Genomic DNA, 14,036 nt, shown 5'->3' on the forward strand with positions numbered 1-14,036 from the left:
ACAGTCATATAAATGACAAATCCTAAAATAAGTAAGCTGGCATGTGGGGGAGGAAACATATCCTGTCTCCCACAAACGCACACATGCACATACATGCATACACAATCTCTCTAACTCTCTGTCTTTCTGCATACCCTTCCTCTTGCACCACCCCCCTTCTCTCTGTCTCCCATCCCCCAGAAGTGAAAGGTAAGGAGAAAACAGAACAGTGTGAAACAAAGGCAGGCAGTGCAGTGCAGGACTATGCAGAGCAGCACCTCGGAGATGCCTTCACTAACAGACAGCAGCATCTACCATGGCACCAGCGTGGAGGTAAGAAAAGGCAGTATAGTAAAACAGAAAGTGAGGAATAGGGAGTTAGAGAACACAAGAAGAAACGTTCTGGAATAACTGCAAGTTGAGATGCGTGTGTGTGTGTGTGTTTGTGTATGTGTCCCATTGATGCAGTTTCATTATCACCAGTAAATACATGTCTGTCATTGCTACATTTGATTGCTACACCAGCTGCTATGGTGGACCAGAGAGAAACAATAAAGAATGAATGAAGCATGATAGTGCATGCTGGGAAAAATAGAGAGAGAGAGAGAGAGAGAGAGAGACTGAGAGATGGACAGACAGAGAGGAGGGTTACTCCAACTAGTAGCCTCCACCACATAAAGTATTGTCATGCATACACAATCGCCTTCTAGATGCTCCTTTGCTGATAAGGGTCTGATAGATGTATGATGTTCATTGGAATTATCCCAGAAAGATGCTCTGTGAGTGTAGGTGCATGCACAATCCATGTTTATGTGTGTGTGCATGGACAAGATGTTGTTCTTTTAGTGCAATGCAGGTGTTTTATGAGCATGCGAACAGTAGGGGAGAGCTAAGGAAAGGTATGGGTTAAAAAGAGTGCATCTAATCAGGTCAACATAAAGTACGAGTAGAACTGTTAGAATGGTCATGATAATAGCAATGGAAATAGTGATAATTATGCAAATTGTGGACAATTAATTTAATTTACTTTCAAAATGAAAATTTGCTGATCACCACATGAATATGGACCACTGTTCATTTTTCATTTAGCCTGGTTTGTTACCCCAAAAAGAACAGCTGTGGCGAGTAGGGAGAGACTGACACAAAAATTACGTTTTCAAAGTTATGAAGAAGCTTTTTTTTTTTTACAAACCTCAATTCCCCAAAAAAATTGAGACAGAACGTTAAATGTAAATATAAACAGAAAGCAATGATTTCCATGATAACCTGTATTTAAACAAAAACAGTACAAAGACAAATGTGTGATGTTTAATCTTATCAACTTTGTTGTTTCTTTGTAAATATTTGCTCATTCTGAAATTGATGCATGCAACATTTTTCAAAGAAGTTGGATGAATGTTATGTAATTCAAAAAACATATTAAACAGGTAATGCAATTGTGGTTGCAGACAAAATGAGCATCCAGGAAAGGCCTAGTAGAGTAAGTATGGGTTGTGGCTTGCCACTTTGCCAAAAAATGCATCAGGGAATAATCCAACAGTTCAAGAACAAGTTTTTTTTGGTATTTCATCCTCTATGGTGCATAATGTCGTTAAAAGACTTAGGAAATCATAAGAAATCTCTGTATAAAGGGTAAGGCAGAAAGCCACAACAGAATGCCTGTGACCTGTGATCCCTCAAACAGCACTGCATTGAAAACCAGCATGTTTCTGTGATGGATATCAGTATATGGAATAAGGATGACCTTGACAAACAGTTGTCAATGAACACTTTCTTGCTGCATCCACAAATGCAAGTTAAGATTTCTCTGGGCTTGAGCTAATCTGGACTGAGGCACAGTGGAAATGCGTATTCTGGTCTGATGTGTCAACCTTGGGAAATAATGGACAATCTGTCAAGGTATGGGAGTGCATTAGTGCCCATGGCATGGGTAAGTTGCACAACGTAACCATTAATGCTGAAAGATATGCACACGCATTTAAATGCTGCTTCATCTTTTTTAAAGACGTCCATTAATATTTCATCATGAAAACAACACATTACATTCTGCATGTGTTACAACAACATAGCTGTGTAATCAGATAGTTTGGGTGCTAGACTGGCCTGCCCACAGTTCAGACCTGTCTCCCAAAAAGTCATGCATTAAGTGCAAAATATGACAACAAAGGCCCTGTTCAGTTGCACAGTGTAAGACTTGGATAATAGAAGAATGACAAAAAAATTTGCTTTCAAACCTGAATGATTTGTCTTTGTGTCCCCAAATGATTGTGAAGTGTTGTTAAAAGAAAGGTGATGTAACATGGTGGTAAACATACTTCTGTCCCCAATTTTTGGGAACGTCTTGCAGGCATCAAATTTGGAATTAGTGTATACGTACTAAAAAGAAAAACAAACAAATGAACAATAAAACAACAAAGTTCACAAAGTAAGACATCAAATGTGGTATTTTTATACGCATTTTTATTAGAATTTCAGATGCTACCTTCACATACTTTGGAATTGAAGTTTGTCATAATAATAATAATGGTACTTTACTTTCAAAATTTAATCTTGCTTATATGATAAACACATGAATGTGGGCCACTCTATTAATTATTCACTTGTCTTGGTTTGAAACCCTGGGCAAGAACATTTGTGTACATTGTACATTGTACTGTGATAAAGTAATCGAAACATTCAATGTTCTAGAAGTTATGAAGAGGATACATGTGTGCATTTTTAAAATTTCCCTTAAGAGCAACATATTTAAATTCTCTGTGGCCGTTTACCCTTTAAAGAGATGTGTTTAACAGGATGACTGTGTCAAATGTGCCTAATTAATTTGTAGACAAATTATTCTGGAAAGATGACAATAAGCATTGATTCACATTCCATCTGTGTCCTTGCTTCACCTAAGATTGGATTAGCATTAAAGAAATCTCTCTTCAAAGATGTGTGTGTATGTCTGTGCATGTGCATGTGTGAGTTTGTATGTGTGTGTTCCGGTTATGCTCATGCACAGCGTGTTTTGTAAAAAGATTCAGTCCTCAGTTACAGTCCTGTGCAAAAGTCAGAAATCATTCTTTATTTAATTAATTTCTAGTCAAAACAGCCATTAAGAATAAGTTATTAACTGGAGATGTTTCTCAAAAGACAAGATGGAAAGGGAAGGGAAGAGAAGAGGAAGTAAAAGGAAAAGTAAAAAAAAACTAAAAAAAAAAACAGAGGTTTCCAAAACTGGATTTATTATTATCAGAGAGTTAGTTTAAAAAATGGGACACCTAACAACCATACAAGATCTGGTATGCTACCAAAACTGTCACCATGAGATAAACAGTGCTTAAAGCTGAGATGGGAAAAAATCAAGATCCATTCTTGTGTCTTTCCACTGTGAGAAGACTCAGCTCAACACAAAGATTCTTGAAGAATGTGTAGATGTCAAGAAGCTGTCAATGAGAAAAGGCAATAGACAAAAATTTGCAAATCAAACAAAGGTGCTACCTTGCTAATCAACCGCAAGCAACACTGGAACTACAGAAAAGGTTTGAGAAAGGCTGTACAGATGAAACGTTGACACAGTCGGCCATTTAATGTTAAGCTTTCTTTCTTTATATATATATATATATTATATATATATATATATTTTTTTTTTTTTTTACAATTTTTACCCGATTTCTCCCCAATTTAGTTGTCTCCAATTCCACCTGCTAGTTAGGACTCCCCCAATCACAAACGACGCTATCAACGCTAGGAGGGTGAAGGCTAGCACAGGCTTTCTCCAAGACCTGTGAAACCAGCCACCGCTTCTTTTCGAACTGCCGCTCACGCAACGTCATTGGACAGCTGAACGCGCTCGGAAGAAAGCGCCAACCGCCAGATCTGTTACATCAGCTAACAGATGCCTGCGCTGACTACCATCGCGCTGAGTGAGCGATGGGGGGAGAAAGGCAGCCATCCCACCCACCCAGAGAGAGCGAGGCTAATTGTGCTCTCTCGGACTCCCGGCTACGAATGGCTGTAGCATCACCAGGGATTGAACTCGCGATCTCCTGATGATAGGGCCAACGCTTAGACGGTTGCGCCACTCGAGAGCCCATGCAAAGCTTTCTTGAACCATTTCGCTTTCTGCAGTACCAGTGTTGCTTGCCATTGATTTCTGTTCAGTGCACCCCTGGGAGTTTGAGTTGTGGAGGGAAACATGAATCGGATGCAACATCGGCAGCTTTATGGAGGCTTGCATGAATCCTTAATTAATCGGTCCAACATCTTTATTACAAACTAAGCTTAGATTAATTGAGTTATTTACAGTTGGTACAGACAGCTGGCATATTGCAGCCTTGTGAGGTGGTGCTGGGGGTATTTAGCTCAGCGCATGAGTGTGGTTATCTCCTCATGCTAAGCTCCTGTGCTTTCATATTCATGAGTGTGGAATGAGTTGGGCTTCATCAGGGGGGAGTACATTGTTTGACTGATTTGCATACTGTAACCGAAGTATGAAGACATGTCATTCACACCTATAGTAGAGTTGAACCAGAGGGGCGCTGCAGAGGCGGAACTGACTGCGAGAAAAATGATATTTTTACAGTTTGGAAAGATGTGTTCACATTTTAAGCAAAGCTGGTATGTTTTAGAGTTGCAGAGCAGTGCATTTCAGCTGTTAATGAAAAAAAGGTCTTAGGGTGTAGTTACTCTTTAATGGCTGTTTGACTGGAAATATATCAATGAACTGTGGTCTTTCCTAAGTTGTTTTTTAGTATATGATCCACAGAGGAGTTTGTGAAAGTGGGGGAGCATTTTTTTTTCTCTTGTGGGGGCCACTGAATCATTAATCTACACTTGAACGCCTTGTTCCTGATTAAATGTTGCAGCAAAGAGTGAGGCATTTTCTACAGCTACACAAAAAATTGATTTTGTTAAATTCATACTCACACACTGGAAGTGTTTGCTTACCCTCTAATTAAACCTAAGAAGAAAAGAAATCTAATTGACTCATGCCATAGGCTACTGTGAAGACATTAGGTGTATCTTCTGCAGCTCTGCCTTTTGTTGTCACTACCATGGTCAGACTGAGTGGAGTGGAATAAAGCAGAGTGGAGGGAATTTTTTTTTCCAAAGCAAGAAGCAACTTCATAATGTGGGAGCATCAGCTTTCCCCATGATTGCTCTGGTACTGTTTCATCCCCCTGGTGTAACACATGCTAGATTCCTCAGCTCAGCAAATGACACACTTGATTTTAACATCCTGTTCAGTTTAACTTCGTCTTTTGCATGGCTCCTTATAGCAATGATTTTATTTGATTATTTACAGGTGGCAATGCATGTTTGCAGTGATCCAACAGATAAAATACAAATGTAGACAAACTAATGTTCTTTTTTCAAGCAGCATTCACATTATTGTGTAGAATTATTATGTCTTGCCCATTTACTTGAAAACAGCTGTTTTTTGCCCTGTGCTGTGTGCAAACCTGCAGTAGGTAGTTGCAGAAGTTTGAGTCTTATAAAGACATTGCTCTGATCGGTTGGATTAGCTAGAGCAGGTTAAAGTTTGAACTAATGGTGTGTTTGGAAGCTCCTGGTAATCTCATAAACACTTCTCAGTTTACCACAAGGAAGTTGCCCTAGACATAGTCACAAATACAAATGGTGAACAATGGCAAGTTCTATGATATACATCTTTACAAGTTGCAATGTATCACCAGCCAGTACATTCTGTTATACCACATGATCACAGTAGACCAACTTGGCACACATTATACCAAGTTAATGGTAAATGTTCCAGTGAATCTAAAGGCAATGGCAATTCCAAAAGTTACAACAAACAGCAGTGTTTCTATTTGCCTTCAACTGAGCAATGTTATTGATACATCCTAGTGGATGTACATGTTGTTCACATGAGAAATTAACCTGTTGGCAGTGACCACCTAAACCTGATAGTCATGATTTGGTGGTAACAAATTTCCAAGGTTATGCAAAAATTCCCTTACTTAAAAGGCAGGAATTTAGACAATGAAAACACACACAACACAATGTAAACATTAAAGCATAAAAATCAAAAGTTAATAATGAGTTAATGAGGAACACCAGAATGCACCATAACCTCTGCAGGAAGTTAATTGTGCAAGAAGTGCTGCTGTCCATGTGAGACATGTGGCTTGAAATACTGACACAAATTATTAGTGGAGAATGCATATTATGGTGTAGCTTAATCCAAAGCTGTGCTTCACTTGTGTTCTTCTTCTATTATAACTATTCAGACACAGCCTTAAAGGAACATTGCAAGGTAGGTTGATACAGTCTATTGAGGATTTATAACTGTAGCAGTGTAATAATTCCAGCAACAATTAGCTGTGAGGCTGAAGTTTTAGGTGCTTAAACAGAGCAGGTAAAAGTTTTGTGAAATAAGGTAAATGAATACAAACTGAAATTAAACTAATGAAACTATTTTTACTCCAATGCATAGTTTGCTATATTTTTCTACCTGTGATATTTTAGTTTTGAATACAAGGCTTTACACATTTCTCAGTATTTTCTCAGTATGTAATTGGTTAACAATAATTAATATTGTGATTTCCTGTCTGCTGATGCCCCCCAGTCAGTTGCATCCTCAAAATGCATCCAAAAAAGGTTGCTGCCCCATAAATGAGACATGGACATAGAGCTTTGATTGAGCATCTCCTTGTAGCAGGGTCGTAGAAGTTTCTAGAGACACTGTGAACAGTGTGACCTTGTTATACAGTGCTATCTATACACACACACACCCCATACACACACACACACACACAGATGATGTTCTACACCAACAGTGGCTGGTTGTGGGTTTACTGTGCCAATTACCTATCACCATATAGAAACATACACATGCCCATCCTGATGATCACACTTGAGTTAGTGCCTATCGACTGAATATGCATACCCTGACTTAAACACAGCATTAATGTATGACATTGGGTTGATCATGCAGTCACACACACCACTACCTTTTAGAGTGGTTGGCATTGAGCTGGCCATGCATACTTCCTCCAGTAACACTCATGACTGTGTGAGAGTGTGAGGATGATTAGACATTGCTGTCCTGGCACTACAGTTACCAGTTCAGTTCAATCTTGTTGCTGCTATTCCTGTACCCACAAGGCCAATGTTCTTGCACTTTGCTCTCCATTTAGGGACACTGAGTTCCCACAAGGAATAAAAACATTTACATACACACATGCACAGCTGAATCACTGAAGACACTCACACACTCATGGGAAGATAACACTCTTGGACAGGAGTCCAACAGGCTGCTTTTGATACCAGGGATGTTTTAAGTCATTTGCCCAGAGCAACCTCCAAGTGTCATAACTGTTAAAGATAAGATATAAAGAGCTATTCACTTCTGAATTCTATTCTCGATTCTGGCACTCTTTTTTCTGCTTATTCTCTCTCTTTTATGCTTTCTTTCTTTCCCACACACACATACAATGTGTAAGTAATTGGACAGTGTTACAATTCCATGTTGTTTTGGCTTTGTACTCCAGCACATTGGATTTGAAACAATTAAACAATAATTACAAGGTTAAAGTATAAGTGGATAATATTGCTACTGTGATATATTACACCACACTTTATGTACAATAAAATATTTATATTAAGATATACTTTTCTGAATGTATCAGGGGTATCATCAGTACTGAGAACACTGAGTAACAGCGTCCTTTGAGAGAGTAGAAATAACAGTGAATGCTAAGTGCATATACTGTACAATAGCAAAAGTAGCTGATTTGGTTGGATGCCATTTTTTAAATGTTTTAATTTGTTCTCACCAATTGTTTCATTTTTTCCTCCTTTTCTTAAAGTGGAATGTGACATTTGGCTATTTTGGAATGTCACGTTCTGCACTACACCAGAGGGCCTATAAGGTCAGCACAGAAATGCAAAATGAATTTACCTCAGTAACTTTACTGAGCTGCAATGAACAGTTTAGAATCTTATCAAGCAAGTGCTCTTTCCAGTGGCTAATGCATACTGAGCAGTTGATACAGACAGCTTCAGCACAGGTTTTTTTATATGGCACTGATTCCAATCCTAATTTAGTATTGGTTAAAAAACTCCAAACTTTAAATTTTTCTTGAAATCTTTGCACTTGAAGTGTTTTGAACACATCAAAATATTTTTCAGGACATCGAATGATTGTTGATTGCCAACCACCTCTTTCACAATCTTTCATAGGCATGTGCTGTAAGTCCTTCAGCAGCTTAAGTTAAGACACTGACTGAAAGAAGGAAAAGACATTTGTTCATTTCACAGAAAATGTAGCTATGTACCAGAGTAGCAATTTTAAACTATTAATGTGTGGTAGGTGAAAATCCAATACTGCTTTGTGCTGTTTTGGTAAGAGTGAGGGTGTGTAGTGCAGACAAAGTCAAAAGCCAACTAAATTGAAACAGTATAAAGGAACTCTGGGAGATCTAGGAATGGGTTTTGGAATGCATCAATTTTTCTTTAAGGCTGAAAGTATTATTTTGTTGTCCACTATCATGATCTACAAAGCTGTTTAATATCGCTGCCCATATGGGAAAAAATATATTGCAAATGTATATCAAATACATTTTTGCAATGTGTGAAAATGGATTTAAAAAGTATTTATTACATATATTTTTACACTCAATTTATTTGTAATTATTTCTTAATTGTATATTATTTCAATTGTATGTAGTTTTAACAAAGGTTACAGATATAACTAAATATACTTGAGCTGAACGAACAGCACTAAATTTGCATTAACCTTGTATGTATGCGGTAAGACAGCACTCACACAAAATGTATTTCAAATAAACAAGATATCAAGTCATAACTGCATTTTTACAGAGTATCAATACCTACAACACTTGCTTTTGCCATGTTTAAAGTTTATGTGCTAATATTTAAAATTAAGAAAATTTTGGCCATTTTCATATATTTTCAAATGTATTTGACAAATACATTTACATACATTTATTATTGTGTAGTACATTTCTATGTGTAATATTTTCCCATACATTTTAAAATAAATGCATTTTAAATTATATTTGGTTAATATGGCAATATATTCTGAAAAACATTTTAGTGTTTGGAATGTATTTCGACATGGACTGCAATGTATTTATGTATTTGAAATGTATTTCATATGTCCATATATTTTTTCCATATGGGTAAGCTCTCTCGTGTGTTCTTTCTTCTTAACAAAGTACCAAGGACTTGATTTTGATAGAGTTTTGGCTTAGTCTGTTTTTGATTTATTCTAATTTTAGCCCCATTGTGGCCTTATTTACGTGACCCTTCTTTGGTCATGCTGAGAGTCAACAGCAACAAACATCTTATAAAAATGTCACATATCAATTAATTATAAGGTGTCACACAGCTAGCCAAGTGACAGTTTAATAACTTAGTGTCCTATTATTTTTTGGTCAGCTGAAATGAGAGGTGTGTATAAAAAGCTGTAGTTCTAAAATGGTTTATTCAGTATATATGCAAGTACTTTTGAATAGAATGCTGACATTATGCTGTTTAAGTGCATAATGTTTCATTTCAAATTCATTGGGCTTTATCCTTCCATTGTGTATTTTTCTGTACTCAAAGTGTACACAGGCTTTCTTACATTAGCTTCTACTCTGAGAAAGTCTGGTGTGCACTGTTTGTTATGCTCTTCAAAATGACCTTTTCCCCATAAAAAGGGATGGTTCTGTGAGACCTCAATGCAATATCTGGATGAATCATAGTGTAGTATACTGACTTACAGTGCTCCACAAAATAAAAAAGAATCTTACACTGATAGTATAAAAGAAATCTATCCTTTCAGTTAGATAATGTAATTTTAAAAAGAGATGTGCTACAGTTATTGGTGCCCCTATATTTAATAATTTTTGCATCGTCCCTTTTTATGTGTATTCAAATATTTGCTTCGGAGCACTGTTCTATTAAAAGGTTCAATCATGACTAACAGAGGCAGCCAAATTTTAATCTAAAATTTGCTCATACTTGGTAGAGTCCAGGATGCTATTCTAACATGATTCCCAGGGCTTTTGGAATTTTGGAAATTGTTCCAAACACCACATATCAAAATCAGATCAGAATCTTTTATTTCCAAAATATCCCATATCCAAAAAAGTTGGGATGCCGTGCCGCATGTAAATAAAAATGCAAATCATGTAAACCATATTTTTTAAGGAAAATAATACAAAGAAAACATAACAAATATATGCCCATTTTGAATTCCAAAAAAGCTGGGGCGGGGGCATGTTTACCACTGTGTTTCATCAGCTCTTCTTTTAACAAACTCTGTAAGTGTTTGGGAACTGAGGAGACCAATTGCTGTTGTTTTGACAGTGACATATTTTGCTGTTCTTGTTTGATATAGGATTTCAGCTGCTTAACAGTTCAGGGTCACCTTTATTGTATTTTTCATTTCATAATGCACCAAATGTTTTCAGTGGGTGACAGGTCTGGACTGCAGGCAGGTTGGTTTAGCCCCTGGACTCTTTTAAAATGGAGTAATCCTGTTGTAATACATGCAGAATGTGGTTTGGCATTATCTTGCTGAGATAATCAAGTCCTTCCCTGAAAAAGATGTAATCTGGATGGCAACATATGTTGCCAAAACATATACATGTCGTTCAGCATTAACAGTGCCTTCACAGATGTGCACATCACCCATGTCATGTGCACCCCTATACCTTCATGAATACTGGTTTTTGAACTGTGCATTGATAACAAGCTGAGTGGACTTTAGCCCAGAGGATGCAGCGTCCATGATTTCCAAGAAGAATTTCAAATATTGATTGGTCAGACCACAGGACACTTCTCCACTTCCCCTCAGTCCATTTTAAATGTGCTCGGGCCCAGAGAAGGTGGCAGCACTAACTGATCCTGTTTATATATAGTTTCTTCTTTGCATTTAAGAGTTTTAATTAGTATTTGTGGATGCAGTGATGAACTGTTTTCACAGACAGTGTTTTTAAGAAGTGTTTCTAAGCCCATGCAGTGATTTCCACTAGAGAATCATGTCTGTTTTTAATGCAGTGCTGCCGGAGGGCCCGAAGATCATGGCCAGTAAATACTGGTTTTGGTCTCTTGCATACAGAGATTTCTCCAGATTCTCTGATGATTATGTACCATAGATGATGAAAAGCAAAAGTTCTTTGCTATTTTACGCTGGGAAACGTTATTCTCGAATTGTTGCACTTTTTGCTCGCACAGTCTTTCACAGAGTGGTGAACCCCTCCTCATCTTTAGCCTCAGCCTCACTGGGATGCTTTTTTATACCCAATCATGTTACTGACTTGTTGTCAATTCACCACTAGGTTTTTTATCAGTATTACACAACTTTACCAGCCTTCTGTTTTCCCCATCCCAACTTTTTTGGAATGTGTTGTTGGCATTAAATTCAAAATGGGCATACATTTTTCAAAAACAATAAAATTTCTCAGTTTCAACATTTTATTTGTTGTCTTTGAACTATTTTCAATTATATATAGGCTTTAAATGATTTGCGCATCATTGCATTTTGTTTTTATTTACATTTTGCACAGCGTCCCAACTTTTTTGGAAATAGGGTTGTACAAGATATGCAATATCAATTCAGATAAAATATATATAAATACACAATGTGCATTGAAAATCTACAAATCTAAAAGATGTAAAAAAGGTGGTATTCCTACTTAAACACACCTGATTCAACTCAGCCACTTATTGCAAGGTTTAGTAGGTATGACAAGCGCAGGAAACTCACCAAACTCAGCTGGACAATGGCCTTCCAGGACCACAATCACCACCCCAGCCCTAGTCTGTCTCCTGTGTTCATATTCAGCATATGTTACCTCCTTTTGCTAGTGATTATGGTTTCTCTTGTCAGTCATGAAATACTTTGATTCACCATTTCCTGTCGAAACCCATAAAATCAGCTATGGTTTTCATTTTTATAAACCCACTTACAAACACTCAGATATGCTGTATTGCAACCTACCAGAGCCAAGAATGTTATGACACATATTTAAATCATCATCCTTTACACCAACAACACAGGCCCGGTTCACATTTGGTATTAACATCCATCTCGAGTGATCTGGTCATAAGCGGACAGCGATACGTGTAGCTGTCCACACCTGGCATCTCCATCCTTATTTACACCTGTTCACTTCATGCATCTTGAGTATCAGGATTGTATCTGGATAAGGCCACACAACATAAAAATGCAAGTGTAAGCGCACCCAAGACACATTTAAAACAGATACAAATCCCATCACTCAAACCACTCCAAGAGGTGGTCTGAGATGCATTTGATGCGTTTGATTGTAAACGCATCTATTTTCCCATGACAGATTCGACAACCAAAACCCCTCCCAGTACAACCAAAACCCCTCCCAGTACAACCAAAACCCCTCCCCTATGCAGTACCTCACTAGCTGCGTGAGCAAAACACACTGCAGACGACTTAATCTACAATTGGTAAATGGTTGCTGCACAACGAGTGGATTTGAATATTCCGTCCCACACAGTAATCGGATTTCACTCTGATTAACTGGAGACACATTTAACTACTAAGTGTAAATGCATGTAGCTAAAATCTTATCAGGATAAAATCCAGATACTAGTCACATGAAATATGCGTACCACCCATATTTACTACGTCAGTCTCTGGATGTGTTCTCAGAAAAAAATGTACAGAGAATCCGTGCTTGTATAGATGAAAGGGCTATTGCAAACTTTTAGAACTCATGAACTGCTAACATGACTTGTAAACAAACAGTAGAAAAGGCAAAAAATTAAGCGACTCAGCTGCTCTGCTGTAATGATGCAGCTAATAAGGTCTTTTGCCGCTGTAGAAGACCCTTAGCGTTCACACTATAAATGTTATATAGTCATATCCTAATGTGGTTTGATTAATCAGATCACAATGTGTCTCCAAAACGCACTGTACCCCATTCACAGCTGTACTTAGATACTTAGATCGCAAAAACTAAACTATATACTAAACGCCAGTGCACAGGACAGCAAGTCAGATGATCCTTTTTTATACATTTGTTGACAGATATTTTCTCACAGGAAGAAAGCATCACTCGTTCAAAGAACAGCACACCACCCATTCTATAAAGCAGGGGTAACAAAACAGTTTGTCTTGGTGGCTCTGAAGTGCAGTGTTTGTACTGGGCCAAGGACCAAAAGACAGAATAATGTACAAAAAAGGTAGACAGGCCTCAATTTGAATTTTAAAAGAAATGTTTTTAGCACAGGCCGGCATGGTGGCGCAGTGGGTAGCGCTGTCGCCTCACAGCAAGAATGGCCTGGGTTTGATTCCCGGCCGGGCGACCGGGGTCATTTCTGTGTGGAGTTTGCATGTTCTCCCCGTGTCTGCGTGGGTTTTCTCTGGATACTCCAGTTTCCTCCCACAGTCTAAAAACATGCAGTCAGGCCAATTGGACATGCTGAATTGCCCCAGGTGTGAGTGAGTGTGTGAATGTGTATGTCTGTCTGTCTGCCCTGCGTTGGACTGGTGACCTGTCCAGAGTGTATCCTGTCTTCTGCCCAATGACAGCTGGGATAGGCTCCAGCGACCCAGAAGGATAAGCAGTTTAGATGATGGATGGATGTTTTTAGAACATTACATTGTATTTTGTAGCTAAATAATAAAAAAAAATAATAAAGGAAAATAAGAATTTAATAAGTTATCAGTAGTATAAAAAGTAGAACATGTAAACATGTAACCTGTAAACAGATTTTATTCTTCAATTTCTTTTGTCTCATTTTATGTTTTTTTTGCAGTGGTCACCAACCCTGGTTCTGGAGATCTACCTTCGTGTGGAGTCTAGTTCCAACCACAATCTACCACTGCCACACCTTCTTCAATAAATTAACTTCTTCAGAAGTCATTAATTAGCTGGTTCAGGAGCACTATTGGGGGGGGGGTGTTGTTGGTGTGTGTTAGATGCAATTTGGAACTATAGTCTGAAAAAGGTAGAAAGTAGATCACCAGAAAGAGGGTTAGTGATTGCTGCTTTAGGAACTCTTATGAGGTGACATGCAGAGCAGACATTTGAAGTAATTCATTCACATGGGAATGATAC

General features: G+C 37.9%; 1 protein-coding gene across 1 annotated transcript in view; it reads left to right on the forward strand.

The window, feature by feature from the left end:
• The first annotated feature begins 240 nt into the window (after window positions 1-240).
• Window positions 241-14,036, forward strand: part of kcnj5 (potassium inwardly rectifying channel subfamily J member 5) — a 31,537-nt gene continuing 17,741 nt past the window's right edge. The window contains exon 1 of the mRNA XM_036563110.1: window positions 241-312. The gene's annotated coding sequence lies outside the window, so the exon portion shown is untranslated. The remainder of the gene's footprint in view (window positions 313-14,036) is intronic.

This window comes from Colossoma macropomum, unplaced genomic scaffold (genome assembly GCF_904425465.1).
Source record: "Colossoma macropomum unplaced genomic scaffold, Colossoma_macropomum, whole genome shotgun sequence".
NCBI classification, from domain to species: domain Eukaryota; kingdom Metazoa; phylum Chordata; class Actinopteri; order Characiformes; family Serrasalmidae; genus Colossoma; species Colossoma macropomum.